Source organism: Ascaphus truei, chromosome 5 (genome assembly GCF_040206685.1).
Source record: "Ascaphus truei isolate aAscTru1 chromosome 5, aAscTru1.hap1, whole genome shotgun sequence".
NCBI classification, from domain to species: domain Eukaryota; kingdom Metazoa; phylum Chordata; class Amphibia; order Anura; family Ascaphidae; genus Ascaphus; species Ascaphus truei.
This window is the reverse complement of record NC_134487.1, coordinates 293,501,993-293,512,080: the sequence shown is the minus strand read 5'-3', so window position 1 is coordinate 293,512,080 and position 10,088 is coordinate 293,501,993. Positions and strand designations below refer to the sequence as shown.

Sequence of the window (10,088 nt, the reverse complement as noted above, 5' to 3'; positions counted from 1 at the left end):
GCCATTGTGACGCGCTGGGAGTTCCATTGGGAGAAAAGCAGTATATAAATAACTATTGTATTATTCAGTTATCATCTATATACGTGACTGGCATTAGCGAGCGCCCCTCCGCGGGCAGAGACTAAGGCCGCGTGCAGACGGTGCGAACAAAAAGCCGCACCGCAATGAGGCCGGCCACAGAGCGCGCGGCGGCATTTCCATTGTCGTGCGACGGCCGGGTCACGAGAGCGGCTCAGCCAATGAGGACGAACCAGCCTCGTCGCATCACAGCCACGGCTCCTCCACACCCCCCCCCCCTGTCACTGTGGATCTAAGGCGACAAGCTTAAGTGGCATGAATCTGTACCACAGGATGGGGTGAGTGATGCAGGCTTGGAAGGTTATTGGAGCAACTACATGATAAAATTAGGGTTGCTAGTTAATAATGGGGGATTTCAGCGTATGCATTTGTGACTTTTGTATGCATTCTTGTGTAGGTGCTTTTCTAATATTTGCAGATAGCTGGTAATCCTGAGTGCAGCTGGGGTTTCTACCTTCCTTATTAATGGTTATATTTATTCACTATATCCCCGTGCCGGCCCATACGTCACGGGCTGTAAGGAAAGGCGCTGAGCATACTTGGACGCTTTCTGTACCTTTTTTCAGGTTAGGGAGACCTGTGGGAAAATTGCTGATACGCTCGAGAGTTCTTTATCCGGGCGTTCCTGACCCATCTGGCAACATAAGGGTTAACCCGCTTAGCGTCTGGGAGTTTACTTTGCCTACTTGTTTTTAATCGCGTTGGTTGCGCGCCTCTCTTCTTATTCTTTCCGGTGCGAGTAGAAGGGATTTCTGTAGCAGTCGCTAATACTTGTTCTGTGTTTCATTTATTTATTTTATTTATTTATAAAAAAAAATTACCAGGGAGTAATACATTGAGAGTTACCTCTCGTTTTCAAGTATGTCCTGGGCACAGAGTTATGATAACAGATACATGGTTACAAATACATAGTTACATTAAATGAGCAGGGTTATACATTATATTCAAGACACTACTTGCACAGTTACAGATAACATATATTGTAGACGTATGTAACAGTTGCAGATCAGATTAAAATGTGGGGCAGATTTAGTTTTGAATTTGGGTTGGGACTAGCAGAATATATAGTCATTATTATTAATATTATAATCTTTCATGTATGTAGCGCCTGCGCGTTTCGCAGCACAGTACAATGTGGGGGTTAAGACCAGAACGAAACATTTAAAATACAATGTAAAACATACTGGGACAGTAAGGAATGAGGTCCCTGCTAAGAGAAGCTTAAAGTGTCAAAGGTTTAAAGAAGCAATCCAAGCACTTTTTTAAATGTATTTATGTTTATTTTGTTTACATAGTATTGGAGCAGGGGGTCTCTGGTGCTGAGCACCATTAATCTCAGCTCTGGGGACCCCCTGCTCCTGGAGATACGTACTCTGTAGGGGGTGCTGGTAGCCGCTCTGGCTGACCCAGCTGGGGCTTAAGGCTTAAAGCTCCCATGTCACGCGGGCCAATAGGAAGCTGAACCTGGTGACGTCACGGCTTCCTATTGGCCCGCGGGGGGCGCCGGAGCCTTGAAATGCCGCCATAATGTGAACCCTGCTAGCCGAGCGCAGCGGCTACCGGCACCCCGTATCGATGTAAGTATCTCCGGGAGCAGGGGGTCCCCAGAGCTGAAATTAATGGGGTCCAGCTCCGGTGACCCGCTGCTTCAACCCTGTGTAAAATAAATAAATAAACGTTAAAAATAAAACATAAAGCGCTTAGATTGCCGCAGTAAGGCGCCTTTGAGGGGTGTAGGGATATACCTCTTCCTCCGCAGGGCTGGTCTGCAAATTCTGTTCACTAAGTTAAAAAAAATATGCAGAAAGGCAGAGAGGTGATAGAGATCAGGGGAAGGGGAGCAGCGGCAGCAGGAATATGCTGAGTAAGATCAGGGTCACAGATGTGAAATGCATCCCCTCCTACTCGGTTTTAACCCCTTTGCTCCCACAGTGGCTTGAAAATCGTTGCAGAGCAGCACTCAGTGCGAGCCTCTTCTGGGAGCAAACAGGTTAAACAGGGGGTGTTACAAGCCACCAAAAAAATGTTAAGTGTTTCAGAGCAAAAATGCACCGCTTGCAATTTCTAGGGAAAAGGGAAAGCATCGGGATAAGGGCCTCTTTCACGGGGCTTCTTTAGGATGTTCGCATAGGGTAACGGCATTTACTTCAGTGGTATTGGGGTGCTTTAGTGTAGGAGGGCTCAACTCCAGCCCTGAAGCATCAGGTCTGGTTTTAAGGATATCCCAGCTTCAGCAGAAAGTGGCTCAATCAGGACCTGCTTCAGCAGAGGTGGCTCAATCAGCCCCTGCTTCAGCACAGGTGGTGCAGTCTTCGACTGAGCCTCTGATTGAGCCACCTGTGCTGAAGCTGGGATAGCCTGAAAACCTGACCTGTTGGGGGGACTTCAGGACTGGGGTTGCCCACCCCTGCGTTTGTGCATGGGGACCAAGCTGCTAATTATGAGTATGTTGGGGGGAGTGTGGGGGGGGGGAGAGGGGTCACACTACTTTGTGCTTCTTATTACTTTGTTTTCCTTGAGCAAAGCTGATTTCACCATATCGTGCCTGTGTTACACAGACATTTACACGTGTGCTGTGTTACACAGACATTTACACGTGTGCTGTGTTACACAGACATTTACACGTGTGCTGTGTTACACAGACATTTACACGTGTGCTGTGTTACACAGACATTTACACGTGTGCTGTGTTACACAGACATTTACACGTGTGCTGTGTTACACAGACATTTACACGTGTGCTGTGTTACACAGACATTTACACGTGTGCTGTGTTACACAGACATTTACACGTGTGCTGTGTTACACAGACATTTACACGTGTGCTGTGTTACACAGACATTTACACGCGTGCTGTGTTACACAGACATTTACACGCGTGCTGTGTTACACAGACATTTACACGCGTGCTGTGTTACACAGACATTTACACGCGTGCTGTGTTACACAGACATTTACACGTGTGCTGTGTTTTCAACTGATAACGTAACTCGGTTCTAAACAAAACTTTGGGTGTCTTTCCCCCCGCAGAATTCACGGGTGAAGTGCAGCGTTTCAGCAACAGAACGGAAGGTGCGAAAAAACGTTATAGAAGCACATTCAGGTATTTAAAGTACTTCTGGGTATTAAGCATGTGTCACAAATAATACCTCCACTGTCAGGTTTAAGATGTAAATGCTTGGAAAGCCTAGCCATCGTTTACTATGCCGGGCGGCTTCCTTCTCCTTCATGCTAAAGCTCTGTTCCTTTGATGGGGCTGAAATCTTCCCAAGCTGAGGAAGACTGCTTCACAGTATATGTAATAGGGCCACTTATTTGAGCAATGCAGTAAACATGTTTGTTCCTTGGTAAATGGGAGTATGACTTTTCAAAATTGGTAATAACAAATGATACGTGAAAGCGATCAGCAGTCTAAATGAGAGTTTTTCAACAGTGGGTTCCCCGGGCATCCTTAAAGGGTCCCTGCAATTTTCAGGTCAATTCAAAATGGTATCAAATACAGAAGAATTTACAATGTATCTGATCTCAGACGCGCTATTAGAGAGGGTTGGGGTCCCCTGGTTTTCTGTCAGTTTCACTGGTCTACTAGAGTTAAGTGGAGTCTCACAGACAGCGGTTGGTAGTTTTCCATTAAAAAAGCCTCCAAATCTCCATTCTTTGGATCCTGGATGGATGACTGACGTAGGTTCGCAATACTGCAGTAGGTGGCTGTATCTCTTCTGGAGTTTGTGCACTGGCCTTTTTTTCTTTACCCTCAGTCATCTTGTGTGGTCAAAACAAAGATATAATCATAACATGGTTCGGTTGAAAAAGGGCCAAACCAGTTCCATTGCCTAATAATCCTCTCCAGCTATGGACATAAGCAATAAATAGTACTACGCCCCCGAGGCAGTCCATGATGGCCTTGTTGTGACAGGTGAGAGCTTTGCTCCAGGCAAGATGGATTTGCAAAGCTTCACCCTCAGCCTGGTCAGCAACAGGTGCCACGACAGGAGCAGTGAGAGCGTAGGGGCCCGGAGCAGAGCTGTCTGACCTGCAGAATAAAAGCTCGTGCAGTGTAATTGAATACCAGCATGTCCTGATGTATTCTCCATCCTGCAATTTGCTGTGCCAACCGTCTGGCCGGGTGTCGGAGGGGAGGCCGTGATGTTTGCACTGTCACACCCCGGGCTAGGCTGGATCCAGAGCGACTGACCCAAGGACAGTCAGCCCATGTCCTAAATGTGCGGTCTGTCACTCTTCATTTAACCTGTTCAATGCCAAACGGGCCTTCTGCATCACAGTATGCTCAAAGACACAACACCTTCATTGTTACATGTCTTTTAAATTAAGCTTTAAAATCCATCACACGCAACAAATACTTTTTTTTTTTTTTAATTTTTAACTTTAATTTTAAATGTTTTCAGCGACATTTTGAAATAGCCGCGCGTTTCACGTGGCAAATAAAAGATTTCACTCCCCATTCACCCCCAAAATAGTTTCGAGCGCGCTTTTGCTTTTCCAGATCTTCAAACTGTCACCTGGAGAGGGCACCTTTAAAAACACCATCCGGCGGGGTGTCTTTCTTTTTCACGGAGAGGCAGTTCCCCAGGAAACCGTACTTTGAAAACGTTTTTAGAAATTCCCTGGACTTAAAAAATGGCGCCCGAATAACAATTTACTTCATTGTGACATTCTCCACAAGTTTTCACTGAAATTCTAATGCAATATATATATATATATATATATATATATATATATATATACTGTATATATATATATATATATATATATATATATATATATATATATATATATATATATATATATATATATATATGTATCAGGGACTATTAATTTTGGCAGCTATTTTGATTTTTTTAATGTCTTGTAGCTCTTGAATCAATGATGGGATTACTACAGTGATCTCCGTTATATAGAGGCAAAGCTACACATATCCAATTGAATGCGGTAGGATTATTTCCTTTTCATTAATTTCTTTACTTTGCTTTACATTTTTACATCAGTGTTGACCCCGTTTTGCAGCTAGGAGACTTTCATAGAAAACCGTCATACTGTCTTATAGATATTATAATAATAAAAAAAAAACCTCATTACTAGCGCTGGGTACATAGGAAGTTGTCTATCAAAGTCTCCTGAGGCCCAAAAATCCAGCAACAGATGTATTTGTAAAAAATCCAATTGGTTTAAATGGAAACCATTTTCTTGATAAATTAAAGCAGCAATATCACATTCCCCCGTTTTTCCTTATTTGTATATGTACAGCACGTCACAATGTATCATTCTACATTCTTACCTCAGATGGCAATCGTTTGGTGCCCCTGTTTATAAATATGTAAAAATCCTGATTTATGTGCCTAATGAAATGGCCGCCTTCTAACTGCAGTCCGTGAAATGGGGCAGCTGATATGTTACATTATATCACTAAGTGTAACACATTATTGTTACAGCTTTCAGAGTAATAGGCAGTCTGCTTTTTCGAACACAGCAACCGATCTGTGTGTGATACTTTGTTGCCAAAGGGCAGAGCTCAAAAAGGTGTGTGTTTCAAAAGAGAAAGTGGATATAACTTTCTGTAGCAACCATAGAATCATCAATCCATTTAAAAAAAACATTGGCATTAGGAGTTTAAAAAAAAATGCAGACAGTATTATTTAATACTACTGAACTGATTTATGGGGGGAATAGGATTTTTCATGTTTTGCTACTATAAGTGCATTTTTTCTGCCCCAGCCTTATAATAACTCCATAGCCCATTATATGAAACTATAGGGCGCATGCAATGACAGTTAATGCCAGAACGGCGCGGTCACCTATACCTGCCCTTGCTACACGTGCCCTTAAGACTGAAGAACCGCGGACGTTCGAGGTTAACACCCATTTTCCTTTCACCTTTTTCCGTGCGCGGTGAGGTCCCCGGATGGCTGTCTGTAATCCTATCTCCCGCAGCAGAGAGGTGGACAGAGGGAATACATTGCACATCACGTGTTTCAGGAGGAGGCGTGCGCGTAGGAAAGCAGCCGCTTCCTCTCAGCGCTTTGCTGCCTTTTAGACAGGTTCAGGCTGCATGTTTGTCGGACTCCTGGGACTGACATACAGCTCTCCTATTATGTCTTATTAAATGCCCTGACAACCTGCAAAGCTATATAATGAAAGCTGTGTCTCCAGACAGGAGTCGGGGACGTCTCGCTTTTCCAGCAAGCTTTTCCGAAGGGCCAAAAAGAATGGTCCAAGCCAGGGGCGGTCAACTCCCGTCCTCAAGGGCCAGCTTTTCAGGATTTCCCTGCTTCAGCACAGGTGGGCCACCTGTGCTGAAGCAGGAATATCCTGAAAAGCTAACCTGTTGGCAACCCTTGAGTTCGGGAGTCACTGATTGAGCCACCTGTGCTGAAGCAGGAATATCCTGAAAAAGCTGACCTGTTGGCAACCCTTGAGTTCGGGAGTCACTGATTGACTCACCTGTGCTGAAGCAGGGATATGCTGAAAAGCTGACCTGTTGGTGACCCTTGAGGACTGGACTCACTGATTGACCCGCCTGTGCTGAAGCAGCGATATCCTGAAAACCTGACCTGTTGGTGGCAGAATACTCCAGCACAGCCCTTTAAAGACTGTGTCAAAACCCTGATTTACAAAGTGATTAGGACGGATGCAAAATGTTTTCAAACCTTCCTTGTCAAGAGAAAGCAGGCGGACAGCAATAACGGCTTCTTGGCAGAAGGCGAAGGGGGCGATGACAGCCAAAGGAGTAAGCAGATTCCCATTATCCATAACTATTGTGAAGAAGAAGCAGAAGCTCAGTAATCTCACGAAGGTTTCAATAGGCAAAACGCACCCGGGGGCAAAAGCAGAAGCAGCATTAATTGATCTGTGTTTAGTCTACCTATAAATTGTGATGTCTACCAACCGACAAAACACCGTATTACTTCAATAATGATTATTTTGGGTTGTTTTTAGTGGTATTATTTATTCATAAGGCCCCAGAAGCTCGGTACGATGGGGTAAACCCCCCCCCTCTCCCCCAAACATGATGCAACATACAACATGTCCTACAGCACATGCAGGAGGTGAGGCCGTTGTGAAGAAGATTAACATGGAAGAGGAAGGTTACGTTGGAAGTTTTCTGCGCAGTGAATATCTGCGTTGGTTGGGCTCCTCCCACTAAGACACAGAGAGATGAATTGATTAACGCAGGGAGCTGGTCCTGGGACATCAATAGGATCTCTGCTACTTCAAAGGGAGCGTACACAATGCCGGCTTAGTACGCTGGAAAAGGATCGTCTCGGCAAGCATGGTACACGGGAAACCAAGCACACGTCCAGTATTAATGATAATGGGTTCCTCTAAAGCAGTACACAGTGAACCCCAAGAGCTTGCAATCCAATGTCTTAGTTTGTTGGTGGAGCACAGGGAATAACTTGCTACCCAATGCAGTGTTATTTGTTGCCAATGGAAATGAAACAACCACAATATATTTAATGTAGGGAAAGGGTTCTCCACTCCAGTTCTGAACACCCCCCTAAACAGGTCAGGTTTAAGGATATCCTTGCTTCAGTACAGGTGGCTCAGACGAAGAGCCTGCTTCAGCACAGATGGCTCAGTCCTCGACTGAGCCACTGATTGAGCCACCTGTGCTGAAGCAGGGATATCCAGAATTCTGACCTGTGGGTGGGTCGCCTTGAGGGTTGGAGTTGAGCACCCCTGCAGTAGGGTTATCTTTTATCTGCCTGTGATACAGGGTGAAACATAGATCAACCTTTTCACCGAACCCGCTGAGCGTTGCATTTTGGGCCAGACCTCAAAGAGTTAATAGAAAGGTTTCCTTTAAAAAAAAAAAAAAAAAACCCGTTAAATTGCCCCTGCAACTCTGAAAGATCCCCTCCCCAGGGATTACTGCGCTGGGAAATACTTTATAACAAGAGTAAACTTTTGGCACAAGAGGATCGGAAATTGAAAATTGATTTAGAACTTTCTAGTAAGCTGTAACACTCCTTCGTCCTTTTGCTGTTGTATTAATGCGCATCCGGTACAAAATTACTATTAAAACAAAACCTTATACCTTGTTGAAATGAATGCTTTATGGTCCTCTTAACACTCTGCTTTCCTATGACTACATGTGGAATAATTCACTATAAATAAATAAATAAATATATAGCAACTGGACTAACATGGCTATTTCCGATATATACTGTATATATATATATATATATATATATATATATATATATATATATATAATCACCACAATTATTAAGGTTATGGTGGGTAAAGTGACAAAAACCCTCCACAGTAAAGCATAAAGCAACTGTAAATATTACTGTATGCTCATATATATATATATATATATATATATACACTCCATCTGGAATTTCAAAATACAGGTGCATTTCCTTTAAAAAGCTAGTTAAGAAACTCCGTTAGTGCTACTAAGGACAATAATAATTTATTAGAGGTGTTTTACAATGTTTCCATTAAGCAAAAAACTGAACTTCGTACAGGGTTTTGTGATAAGGCGGTAAGAATTGACACTTGTGAAAGTCAGGTGACACGGAGCATTGCATGTACAGTAAGTGGAACTCAGCTGTTTGAGATGTCCATTCCATCGACAATGGATTTAAATGGCATACGACTTGTGAACTTCTTCAAATAGTACAGGGGGTGAGCAACGCCGGTCCTCAAGGTCCACCCACAGGTCAGGTTTTCTGGATATCCCTGCTTCAGCACAGGTGGCTCAATCAGAGACTGAGCCTCTGATTGAGCCACCTGTGCTGAAGCAGGGATATCCTGAAAACCTGACCTGTTGGTAGCTCTTGAAGACTGGAGTTGGCTACCCCTGAAATAGTCCGTTTCATAGTTGAAAAATGTTTGGAGCAAGACGTAAATTTGAGTCGTATGGAGACTAAGGGGCCTATGCAGAGAGCAGCGCTTTTTAAAATTGGCGAGGGGAATAAAAAGTTGGTTTAATGGAGAGTTTTATTCTCCATATGCAGAAATGGGCGAAATCCGCTATTTATACCATTACTGCATGTGGAGAATTTTAAATGAGGAGATGCGCGCTGCTGAAAGGGAAAAAAAAAAAATCGCGCTTTTTTTTTTTTTTTTTCCTATAGCCGGCGAGCTCCTGCTTCTTGCCATGTTATTGGCGCGAACAGCCGCTAGATGGCGTTCGCGCGTTTCTGAATTTGGAATTTTTTAAAGCTGGCGAGATGTAGGTTCTCGCCAGCCGCGCGGCGAAATTTTCAAAAAATAAAAAAAAATGGCGCTTGTTTCAAAACTCGTCATTACCTGCCTTTCTAAAGGCAGATTTTGCCAAAAAATGGCGCTTCCCCCGATAACGCTGCTCTCTGCATGAGGCCCTTAGTTTACAGCTTTTCCTGGTGGACTCCTTGTAATTCAACACGATTTGGCTTTTTTTTTATGTCATTCTGAGTCTCCAGGTGAGCTTCCGTATAACATATAGTTACATAGTAGTTACATAGTTACAGTTACCTTAGTTACATAGTTACATAGTAGACAAGGTTGAAAAAAGACATATGTCCATCAAGTTGAACCTCTGCTAAATTTAGACGACAGATACTTTATCTTATATCCGCACTTAACAGTATATTGATCCAGAGGAAGGCAAACAGAAACCCCCAGTGACACATCATCTAATCATATCTCATAAGGGGAAAATAGATTGTAAAGTCATACGAGGACAAATGAATATGAATAGGCGTCCAAAACTTTGTATGTCTCTATACATTTTGCTGACCAGGTTAATTTCCCTGGAAAATCTTCTTTGTGAAAAGCCCCTTTATTTCGGGAGAGAAAAAAAACAAGTTTTTAAAAATATATATATCTTTAAATTGATTCCAGATTAGGCACCATGCTCAGTGTACACTTGTACTGCTAATCATGGTAAACTATTACTGTGAAGTGCCTGTAACTGCAATTAGTATGTGATGGTGTCTTATTATCTGCAATATACATGGTATGGTATCTTATGGAAAACAAGACGTATTTTTAGAGAA

General features: G+C 43.2%; 1 long non-coding RNA gene across 1 annotated transcript in view; it reads left to right on the top strand.

Annotated features, from left to right (window-relative positions):
- Positions 1 to 2,925: 2,925 nt before the first annotated feature.
- LOC142496204 (uncharacterized) overlaps positions 2,926 to 10,088 on the top strand; it is a 51,345-nt gene continuing 44,182 nt past the window's right edge. Inside the window, exon 1 of the long non-coding RNA XR_012801919.1 lies at positions 2,926 to 3,181. This is a non-coding gene — a long non-coding RNA (uncharacterized LOC142496204). The remainder of the gene's footprint in view (positions 3,182 to 10,088) is intronic.